The sequence below is a fragment of the Neomonachus schauinslandi genome, chromosome 4 (genome assembly GCF_002201575.2).
Source record: "Neomonachus schauinslandi chromosome 4, ASM220157v2, whole genome shotgun sequence".
NCBI lineage: Eukaryota > Metazoa > Chordata > Mammalia > Carnivora > Phocidae > Neomonachus > Neomonachus schauinslandi.
The window spans coordinates 90,231,063-90,242,826 of NC_058406.1; the positions used below are offsets into that span (position 1 = coordinate 90,231,063).

Here is an 11,764-nt window from a genome sequence, read left to right on the forward strand (position 1 = left end):
TTCTAAGATCTTTACTCATATTGTTTAAGTGATCCTTATAGCAATCTTATGAGATAGGCAATTTCATTCCTATTTTACAGATGAAGACACTTGGTTTTGTAAGTTTAAGAAATTAACCCAGTATCTGGGGCGCCTGCTGGCTGAGTCAAAAGAGCATGCAACCCTTGATCTCAGGGTTGTGAGTTCAAGCCCCACATCTACACTGGGTGTAGAGATTAAATAAATAAACTAAAAAAATTAACCCAATATTTACATTAAGACTAAACATGTATTTCACAAGCAGCTAAATACTTCAGAAGTGTGCCAGGACATACATCCTGGTATCAACATCCATGTCGACACCCATCAGGAAATCTTTAAAAAGTACCAGAGGGTGGGACGCCTGGGTGGCTCAGTTGCTTAAGCATCTGCCTTTGGCTCAGGTCATGATCCCCCAGATCATGATCCCAGAGGGATTGAAGCCTGTTTCTCCCTCTGCCTGCCTCTCCCCCTGGCTTGTGCTCTCTCTCTCTCTCTGACAAATAAATAAATAAAATCTGTAAAAAAAAAAAAAATTTTAAAAATAAATAAAAAGTACCGGAGGGCACCTATTTAACAGGGTAGCAAACAAAGGGGAGACAATTTATATAGAGAATCTTGAGCAGGTTCCATACCCAGCAGGGCTTGATCTCACAACCCTGAGATCATGACCTGAGCCAAAACCATGAGTTGGATGCTTAACCGACTGAACCACCCAGGCGCCCCTAAGGCAATAAGAATTTCAGATTGAAAAACAAAATGTGTAGAGAATTTTTATTCTTAAATAATATACTTATAGCTCACTTGCTTAAAACGTGGTTCAGCAGATCTCTTTAAGACCTATCAGACCTTTGCTGTGTTCTCTGGTCTCACACTGAACAGCTTCCAGTCAGACAACTGACTGTGTCACTGATCTCAAGAGAAACCTGGCAGGTTAAGTATGGACAGACCAAAACAAGTCCATTCTTTAAAACAATTCAAAATGGGAATCCCACTTACTAGTGAGCAACAGTGCCACCACTTGTTATACAATTATTTGACATTAGGCAGAGCTAAGAACTCCAGGTCTCCTGACTTGTAGTCAAAAGCTTTAGGTGTTAATCATACAAAGAATTAAAGGATTTTTTTTTTTTAAAGGAAAGGAAGTTCTGTCAAATGCTACAATGTGGATGAATTGTTTGTTTATTTATTTATTAGAGAGGGGGGGGGGCAGGGCGGGAGGCAGGGAGAAGTAGGCTCCCCGACCAGCAGGGAGCCAGATGTGGGGCTCAATCCCAGGATCATGACCTGAGCTGAAGGCAGACGCTTAACTGACTGAGCCACCTAGGCGCCCAGAATCAAAGGATTTTTAAAATATTTTTATTCCTTAAATCATCACAGCAGCTCATGATGAAAATTCAAATGTATATTAAGCAGAGTTTCAACCCATACGTATGTAAATAAGAAATGTAGAAAGTCTATAATCTTAATATTTGTTATAAAAATTAATTCTAAACTCTAAGCACAAATTAATGCTATATCAACTAAAGTCAAAGTAAAATGCTCATAATTTCATACAGTATTCCTTATTTATTTTTGCATGTGTTTTACTTTATGGTAAAAAAGATGTTTTATCTAAGAACACAATTTCACCTTTTATTATATAATAAGACGTACAGTATAGTTTTCTATCACACCTAAAACCAAGGTAAAAAAAAAAAGTATGCTTTGTAAAATAGATTAAAAATGTCCCTCATGTTCTTGTTTTATTCCCACACATACTTTATTATTTTCAAAGGGAAAAAGCAGAACTTAAGGTATTTGCATATATTTCAAAAATTGAACTATATAAAAAATGGCTTTAGGGGCGCCTGGGTGGCTCAGTCGTTAAGCGTCTGCCTCCGGCTCAGGTCATGATCCCAGGGTCCTGGGATTGAGCCCTGCATCGGGCTCCCTGGTCCGCGGGAGGCCTGCTTCTCCCTCTCCCACTCCCCCTGCTTGTGTTCCCTCTCTCGCTGTGACTCTGTCAAATAAATAAATAAAATCTTTAAAAATTAAAAAAATTTTAAAAAATGGCTTTAAGTCAGTAGGTCAACATTCAGAAACATATAAGGAAATGTACCAAACCAAGAGTCACAAAAACTTGAAAATGTACCAAAAAAGCCAAAATTATACAAGCATTAACTACTGAATTAAGTGCAATAGAATATATACTATATAATTATCCATTAAAGTTTTCTATCCTTAGCTTTTATATATTTATCACATATTTCTTGTATGAATTGGAAGGTACATTAGTCCACTCTCCTATTTAGTACAGAATATCCAAATACCTCTAACAGATGGGTCTGCCAACCTATTCATAAATGCCCCTTAATGACAGAAAAAATTTTATACGCCCCCCACACAAGGCACCTGTGAAAGGCAGTCTCTAAATGGTTCACCAATAAGCCTACTAGTGTTTACAACCTTTTGTACTCACTGGCCCTTGAATATGGGCTGGATTTAGTGACTCACTTCTACACAAAAACATAGCAAAAGTGTTGAGATGTCACTCAACATGAGTCCTGAGTGTAGGCATGTGCCCTTTCTCTCAGAGTGCTCACTCTGGGCGAAGCCAGCTGCCATGTCATGAAGCAACCTTGTGGAAAGATCCAAGTGGCAAAGAACCACTCAACTGCCAGCAAGAAATGAAAGCCCTCAGTCCAACAGCCCACAGGAACAGAGGCCCAAGTCATTGAGTTTGGATGGAGATCATCCCTGATTTGTATCTTCAGATGAGATACTTGCTGCATCTTGACTGCAACCTTAAGAGAGACCTTAAATCAGAGGCACTCAGCAGGGCTGTGTCCAGATTCCTGTCCCTCAGAAACGGTGAGATAAATATTTGTTGTCTAAGCCACTATGTTTTGGAAAAGGTAATTTATTACAAAGCAATAGGTAATACAGGACTCCTATAATTTTTTCACGAGGAGAAAAATTTTGCTTGTCTTTTTTTTTTTTTAAAGTGGGGAGGGGCAGGGGGAGAAAGAGAATCTTAAGAAGGCTCCATGCCCAGTATAGAGCCTGATGCAGGGCTAGATTTCACAACCCAGAGATCATGACCTGAGCTGAAATAAGAGTTGGATGCTTAACCCATTGACCACCCAGGCACCCCAAAACTTTCCTTTCCTAATACTGAATTGAAATCTACTTTCTTGTGATTTTTATCTAGTTATGTCTTCAGAGTCAGCATGAAACAAGTTTGTTTAAAACTTTCACACATTTGACTCTGACAATAATCATGTTTATATTCTTATTTGCTTCACCCATTCTTCACACAACTTACAGATCCCCTACTATTCTAGTCCTTCTCCTCTGAACTTGTGTTCATCTCCCTCTTTAAACATCCAAAATAGAATACTCCAGGTATGGTCAGGTCCAGTAACTGTATATACTGAAATTAACACTTCCCATGATGTGGGCACTATACAATAAACACACCCAAAAACCTAAAGTTGCTTTACATCATCATCTATTCGTCAGATACTGTTTTTGCACTTCCCAGAATTTCATTTCTAAAGTTTCTCTTAAAGTTGGAAAGAAAACCAACCCAACTCAATTTCCAGGCTTTCAAAATAACATTAAAAAAAAAAAGGCTAAACCAAAAATGGACATTAGGGCTCCAATTTTAGTTTAGTTCTATTAAGTTTTCTCAAATAGTATTCCATTTTCTTTTTCAATACATCAACAAAAATCACAAAACATGATACTTAGCCATAGAAATCTGTTCATTTCATAGAATTCATTATTTGAATCAAATGTATCAAATAGTATAAAATGTTTATATCCTTTTTCATGTAGAACTTTCTCTATAAAATAGGGTGTTGATTTGTAAAACAAGATAAAGGTCCAGGCAGAATGGCAAACATGTGAATAGTGCTTAATAAATATAAACTTCTTCCCTTCAGAGTTCATACCCATGGTAAAAGCAGTATGTCAAAAGGGCTGCTAATAACATGCTAAGGGAGAGCTACCGTGCTGTGGATAAAATAAACAAATTTACTTTGGAAAAAGTTTAAATATACTGTTTTAAAATATTCTAGGTATAACCTTAAAATATTGGGAAGCTTGATTAAATCAATTATGTTGAGGATGCCACATGAAGAGACTCCTACTTGTAGTAATGCTTGTTTGGAGTATTTGTTTAAAAATATTTGAGTATTAGGGCACGTTGGTGCTTCAGTTGGTTAAGCGTCCAACTCTTGATTTCAGCTCAGGTCATGATCTCAGGATTGTGAGACAGAGGCTGGCGCCCAGCGTGGAGACTGCTTAAGATTCTTTCTCTACCTTTCCTGCTGCCCTCCCCCCCAAATAAAAATTTAAAAATATGTATTTGAGTATCTACTCTGTGCTAGCACCATGCTGCATCCCAGAGATACAATGGCTGAGTTACTATGGTGAACAAAAAGATGAAACACAAAAGAAAGGTTTTTAAGGGAGTGTGTGGCATTTTGTAAGGATAGCTTTTCACCCAAATAGAAACAAACTCAAAACAAAAAGGAAGAAAAATCAGTTGAAATATATAAGCTTTGGCTATTCACTGTAAAGGTCTCAGTATTACATGGGAAAAAAAGTATCCTTAGGCATGGGCCAGCACTGCATTTGGAGTCTGAAGACCTGGATTCAAGTCTTCTATATAAAGGTAATATGCATAAAATATAAAGAACACCATAAAAGAATTACAAATAAAATGCCATGGAAGTTCAGAGGAGTAATGGGGTTTCCTGCTAAGAATGAGTTTGAGGGATTTTTAATATCCTAATATGCAGAAACAGTAAAGGAAAAGGTACTAACATTTATTGTGCATTTACTATGCCAGGCCCTTTAATACTCCTATACAGTATTTACAAAATTCCTACAACTCTTTAATTTCATTTCACAGATGATTACACTAATGTTCAGGGATGCTAGGTACTCGTCTAAGGTCACACACCAAAAAGTGCAGAAGCAAGAAAGGTAGGACAGGGTCGATAGAACTAAAACCCTTGAACTTTCCACTATAACATTCTGACATTTACAGGGGGAAAAACAAGAGGGGATAATCAGGATCATAAGTCTAATGTCAAAGTTTTAGAAATTAGAATTCAACTTATTTCCTGTGCTATGTAGTGATTTGCCATTCATTAGCTGAGTGAGTCTAACGCAATGCTTCTTTTTTTTAAAGATTTTATTTATCTATTTGACAGAGAGAGGCAGAGTGAGAGAGGGAACACAAGCAGGGGGAGTGGGAGAGGGAGAAGCAGGCTTCCCGCGGAGCAGGGAGCCCAACGCAGGGCTCGATCCCAGGACACCGGGATCATGACCCCAGCCGAAGGCAGACGCCTAACGACTGAGCCACCCAGGCACCCCGGCAATGCTTCTTAAATTTTTCTCTATGAGGGCAGAAAAAACTGAATATGTCCCCAGGAGCCCTTAAGCATGAAATTTCTTTGAAGTCTTTGGGGGCGCCTGGGTGGCTCAGTCGGTTCCGCGACTGCCTTCGGCTCGGGTCATGATCCCGGGGTCCTGGGATCGAGCCCCACATCGGGCTCCCTGCCTGGCAGGAAGCCTGCTTCTCCCTCTTCTACTCCCCCTGCTTGTGTTCCCTCTCTCGCTGTGTCTCTCTCTGTCAAATAAATAAATAAAATCTTTAAAAAAAAAAAAAATTTCTTTGAAGTCTTTGAATTTTACCTTAGAAATTAGTGTGATTACATTCTCCATGTCATTGTTTGGTGCTCTAATATAAAAACAGTATTTTTTATCCAAGTTTTCAAGTGAAATTGATAACCACTCCTTAAGTGAGTGCCATGTTATGTGACCACAGATTTATCTCTTGGCACACTGCAGCTTATTTCTAACAGTACAAATACTATTTGAAAAGCATAGATAAAAGGGGTAACTATTTGAATTTTCAAGAAGCAATAATCCACACTGATTTTTTTTTTAAGATTTTATTTATTTATTTGACAGAGAAAGAGAGAGCACAAGGAGGGGGAGAGGCAGAGGTTGAGAAGCAGACTCCCCGCTGAGCAGGGAGGGAGATGGGATGGGATGCGGCTTGATCCCAGGACCCTGAGGTCATGACCTGAGCAGAAAGAAGGCAGCCGCTTAACCGACTGAGCCACCCAGGCACCCCCACACTGAGGATTTCTTTCTTTTTTTTTTTTTTTTTTTTAAGATTTTATTTATTTATTTGAGAAAGAAAGAATGAGACAGAGAGAGCATGAGAGGGGGGAGGGTCAGAGGGAGAAGCAGACTCCCTGCCGAGCAGGGAGCCCGATGTGGGACTCGATCCAGGGACTCCAGGATCATGACCTGAGCCGAAGGCAGTTGCTTAACCAACTGAGCCACCCAGGCGCCCTGAGGATTTCTTAATACCAAATGAAACTCAAGTCAGAGTATCCATAGCCTTATTTTCTAAATTTGAGAACATCTTACCGAAAGCAGGAAAGCAATTCTTGCACACATATGGAAGGAAACACCCTATTTTCATGTCAGCACGGTAATAAAGAACTTCCATCATTAGGATGCACCTTAATAGTTCCTGTGAGCCCTGTAAGGCCATTCTAAGAAATAAGGTCCTGGACCTCAAAATGCTAAGGAGATCATGCAGAGGATTTTAATTATCCTTGCCGATGCTCCACTCTATTAAAAGGTAATCAACAGATGCCTTAAATTGTTTCCAAAGTGCTTTCACATAGATTATTTTGTTCAACTTAAGAGCCCATTCCAGACTAAAATAATAGTAGGTATTATTACCATTTTACAGATTAGATATTAGACTCAACAGTAGGATAATAGCAAAATATATTGTAATCAATAGCAAAATGAAACTTAAATCCAGGCAATCTGATTTCCAGCTTACTGATCTACTAAGGAAAACTGCATCTTTTCATACTTATTTTGAAGTGTTTCTCAAACTGCAGTGTGTGTATATATATATATATATCAACCATTATCACATGCTGTCCAGTAACTGATAAACTCAAATTTACAAACAGAAAAAGAGGCTGAACACAATTGTGTAACTATCCTAAGTCAGGATAACACCCCTGTTCTCTTATGATATATTCCTAATACTGTCTTTAAAAGAGAGAGAAAAGAATTGGGAAGTAGGAGGGAGAGATAAACATGTTAAAATCCCTTCACAAAAAATTACTTATAATGACATCAAGTTCGAGTCTTGTTTTTTTTTTTTTTACCTGACAATATACAGTTAATGGTTTAACTGCTTGTCGTTTCCCTCACTGTATAATAATTTTTCTTTCCTGTGTGGAAGCAATCTACTCCCTAAAACCTAAGGTAAAATTGTTCATTAAATCTTCCTCCTAAATGAGACCTCTAGAATATGCCATATAAAGGAAAATGGGTTCTTAGGCGTTTCTCCTTGCTAGTAAAAATTCAATGTAACCCATGCCAATACTGGAGACAAAAATAAAATAAAACAAAATTCTGCATGGATTTACTGTGAAAAAAAGATCTGTAGCATATTTAAAGCCTACATGTTAATTTCTGTGCCATTAATTTCTTGATGCATTCTGTGAAGTCTACAACAAAGGGAGGGAAATAAGTGTTAGATCACAACCTATGAATCTGGGTGGAACAAAGACCTCTCCTTTCATTATGCAGAGAACCAAGTTGCCAAAAACGCTCCGCTCAGATACCATGCGTGGTTACTGACTGCACGTCTGGGTATAGAGAAGAAAAAAAATCAAATGCTGGTCAAATGCTGCCCCTGCCTACTCCTGCCCTCGCTCCTTTTGCCCAAGGCCATGCCCCAGAGCTTGAGCCCCAATCTCTTTCTCCCCAATACACCGGACCGGCTGAACCCTATGAGTTCTACAGCCTCCCGCGTCTTCTACGCAGGCGCTCCCCCGCCCCAGCAAAGCCCGGTTCCAAACCCAGTCGCTACCCCTCTCCCTGCCCCCGCCCAGACCCCCAAAGGCTGCTCCCACAGACCACTGACGTAAGATAAGGCCAAAGCCGGCCCCGCGGAGCTGCCCCACGCCGCGGCTCGGCTCCCAGCCCCGAAGCTTCCTCCCCTCCTCCCGGCCAAGGCGTGCCCAGACAGGGACGCGAGCTCGCTCCTCAGTTCTCGCACGGGCTCGGCAGCGGGGCGAGGAAGGAAGAATCCGCGCGGCCAGCCCCCCACCCGCCTCTCAGCAGCAGCGAGGTGGACACCAACCCTGTGCTCGCTCCCCGCTTGGGGGCCGGCAAGCGCCAGGGCGAGGGGCGTCGCTCTGCCCCAGAGCCCGGCTGGCAGACAGGGGAAGGTGTGGTTCAGGAGCGGCGGCCTCCGAACAGGGGCGGGCAGGCAGTTCCCAGGTCCTCATCTGGCCGCGCCGGGGCCTCACCCACGACCCCGGTCCCCACCCGGGCGGCACCGAAGCCTGCCCGAGACCCTTCTCCCGGGCCGTAAACGCCGCCCGAGGGGCCAAGGGCTGCCTGGATCGGAGCCCCGTCAGGTGGTGACAGGTGGCGACCGGTGACCATGGCAACCCGAGGTGCGGCGCGGCCGACCCCACCTCCGCCTCCCGGAGTCACTCACCTGAAGGTTCCGGGACGAGTCCAGGGAAGCGGCTGAGGAGAAAGCGGCTGAGAGGCCGGCGGACGGGGCCCCGACACGGCCGGCTCCGGGCTGGTGCTGGAGCGCTAGGGCGGAGTTCTGTGTCTGTGCTTGGCGTCGGTCCTCCCTCCTGCCGCCCGCGCGTCAATCCATCAGTCAGTCCGTCCTTCCCCGCGTCTACCCCTCCGGGAGGACCGCTCGGCTCAGCCTGGCCGACTGCGGTTGTCAAGCGGTGCTGGAGCCGAGCTCCAGCCGCGAGCCGCAGCCAATCACTGCGCTTCTCCGAGGCGCCTCAGGACCCCGCCGAGGGGCGACCAGGCAGGTGCCTGAGCCAAAGGGAGAGTCGGCTGGGCGGGCCCAAGCTTGGAGAGGTGGGGACCCGCCTAGATGGACGGGCTCCCGGCCTGCCCTCCAAGGACCGGTTGGACTCGGAGGAAAAGCCGGCCTGGCGATTGGGTAAGGGACCAGCAGCCGGGACGCAACCCGTCGCTGGCCGGTGACCCTGCGTCCCGAAATAGCGCAGGGGGGGCCTCGGAATCGAGAAGTCATCTGCGCATTAGAATCGACTCAATATTCCTCCCCGACAATTTATCAATAAAGGCTAATGAAATAAATCTGGCCTCCTCCCCGTCTCTCTCTGCTTCTGCAGGCCCCACTTCCTCCCTGAAAACTCCAGCAGCTTATTTGCCCCATTCTTGATTTCTCCTTTTGTGATGCTGATATGCCTCCGAGCATTTTCCAGTTACTTAACACTTAACGGGTTCACAGGTTTGTTTTTTTACTACCCTTTTTAGTTGTAAGCTCCTTGACAACAGAATCTCATTTTCCCACCCCACCCGTGCAGTAGTAGTCCACAAATAAACGTAATGCTTCACCGAGCTGAACTGAGCGTTCAGTGAGTATAACCATGTATTAGAGCTAAGAATCAAGTGATACAAACCTGTAAGAGCCTCGTCCTCATAAAGGCCAAATGCCAAGAGTGAGCTGGGCCTCCCACCTGGGGGAAAGGACGTAAAAGAGAGCGGTAATAATAAACATCAAAAACATTTCCGAACAGGCAGAATGTAATCCGATTCAGGATAAAAGAAGCGATAGTGTGAGGGGAAGGTTCTAAGAAAAATATTTACAAATTCAGGGAAAACAGTTTATGCAAAACTTCTATTGTGTAGTCCTGATTAACTCCTGGAAGAAAGTCTTCATTAAGAACTCAGTGAGGGCGCCTGGGTGGCTCAGTTGGTTAAGCAACTGCCTTCGGCTCAGGTCATGATCCTGGAGTCCCGGGATGGAGTCCCGCATCGGGCTCCCTGCTCGGCAGGGAGCCTGCTTCTGCCTATGACCCTCCCCCCTCTCATGTGCTCTCTCTTTCTCATTCTCTCTGTCTCAAATAAATAAATAAAATCTTTAAAAAAAAAAAGAAAGAACTCTCTCAGTGATAAGTGACAGGCAAATAAATATAAACACAATGTCATCCAGGGTCCTGATATTAAAAAAAAGAAGACAAATTTTACAGAATGTTTAAATTGAAAAAGTGGGCAGATATATCCAGGAAATGCCAATATAGTCTTTGCCAGTATAGTTCATCTGAGAATCTGCTTCTTGATCTTGATTCTCAAACAATACCAGTTGCAAGAACCAAGCATTATTTATTTAAATTTTCAACTAGATCTACAAAGAGTTATCCATCAGAGATAACCTGACAAACATTTGACCACCTATTAAGGGCAGAGCGCTACACAAAAGGAAGAACCTGCTCTGGTACTAGATTTGTTTGGGCATTCATTAAGCATAAAATGAAGTGCTTTGCCTATGTTCTCACTTAAGCCTCAAAATCTCCCTTAAAATGCCTGTTAACTATTCCCATCTTAGAGATTAAGGAAAATAATTTGCCCAAGGTCAAACAGCTGATCTGTAGGGGAGCCAAGATTTTAACCATTATGATTCTTAAACCCTCCTTTTTGCACTCTACCTCAGTGTCTCAACTGGAAATTTTAGCTTGAAAAAAGTGGACCTTATTCTGACAAGGTAGAGGGAATAAGAAGTCTTATTCATGTTTATCCCCCCCATATCCTGTGGCATAGTGTTATATGCATCTAAATTTTCAAAAAGTAGTCATCAGAATTGTTAGAAGCAAATGCATAACCATTATATTTCCAGAAAAAGGGGCTGGGGGATAGAGAGGAACTAGGCACTGAAATACAAGACATCTGGTACATCTTATCACTTGTTCAGTGATAAATGCATTGACTGTATATTCACTTCCTAATGTAACATCAAGTTTTACACCACAACCTTAATAGCTGTTAGCCTACGGTATCACCTTTCCCTCTATACTCACCCACACAGGTTAAATTAGATCTTGTCTTTCTCTCCAGTTGCTGCAAAGCAGTGAACTGTTCAGAAAGGACAAGGCTTTCTTAGTTGAAGGACTGTCCTTAGGTTCTGAGGTACTGCCTCAATCAGTCACCAAATATTTATCCAGTGCCTACCCTGGATCAGCAACTAGGTTAGGCATCATTTGAAAATGCAGGTTCTAACTTGTGGGAATGATTCATGGTGCCTTGTGACTTAAATGCCTATAGGCTAAGGTGGACCCTTTTTAAAATTTTATTTATTTATTTATTATGTTATGTTAATCACCATACATTACATCATTAGTTTTTGATGTAGTGTTAAGGTGGACCCCTTTTAATAAGATTCTCAAATCTCACTTCTAGAAGTTTTTGGTTTTCCCCAAATAGTGGAAAGGAATCTGAGCACAAGCCTAAATTAGGAAATCTTGCCTCAAGCTGTTCAAGGGAAGTTCAGCGGGGATATGAGCACTTGTTTTAAAAGCTCCACTCTCCTTATTAGAGCACATACACATAAATACACACACACCAAAGAGCTGTGTGCTTTAGAGCCAGGGCACCGCTGGCTCTGGGAGAACAAACAAAATACCACCACTGCAGCTTCTCTTTCAAACAGGCTCAAGGATTATGTAGGTAGAATACCTGGGTCTACCAGCACTCCTATCCAAACACCTAAACAAAAGCTTAAATTATAGGTCAATGGCTAAACCTAGTGAAGAAAAACACATTGTTTCAACATAGAAGAGACGTGCTTTTTTTTTTAAGATTTTATTTATTTGTCAGAGAGAGAGGGAGAGACAGAGAGTAAGCACAAGCGAGGCGAGCAGCAGGC

The 11,764-nt window shown here is 42.5% G+C and overlaps 1 protein-coding gene across 4 annotated transcripts in view; it reads right to left on the reverse strand.

Moving 5' to 3' along the window:
- WDR47 (WD repeat domain 47) overlaps positions 1 to 8,979 on the reverse strand; it is a 58,549-nt gene extending 49,570 nt beyond the window's left edge. For all 4 annotated transcript variants that reach the window (XM_021689967.1, XM_021689965.1, XM_021689968.2 and 1 more), the window contains exon 1: positions 8,567 to 8,979. The gene's annotated coding sequence lies outside the window, so the exon portion shown is untranslated. The remainder of the gene's footprint in view (positions 1 to 8,566) is intronic.
- Positions 8,980 to 11,764: the final 2,785 nt, after the last annotated feature.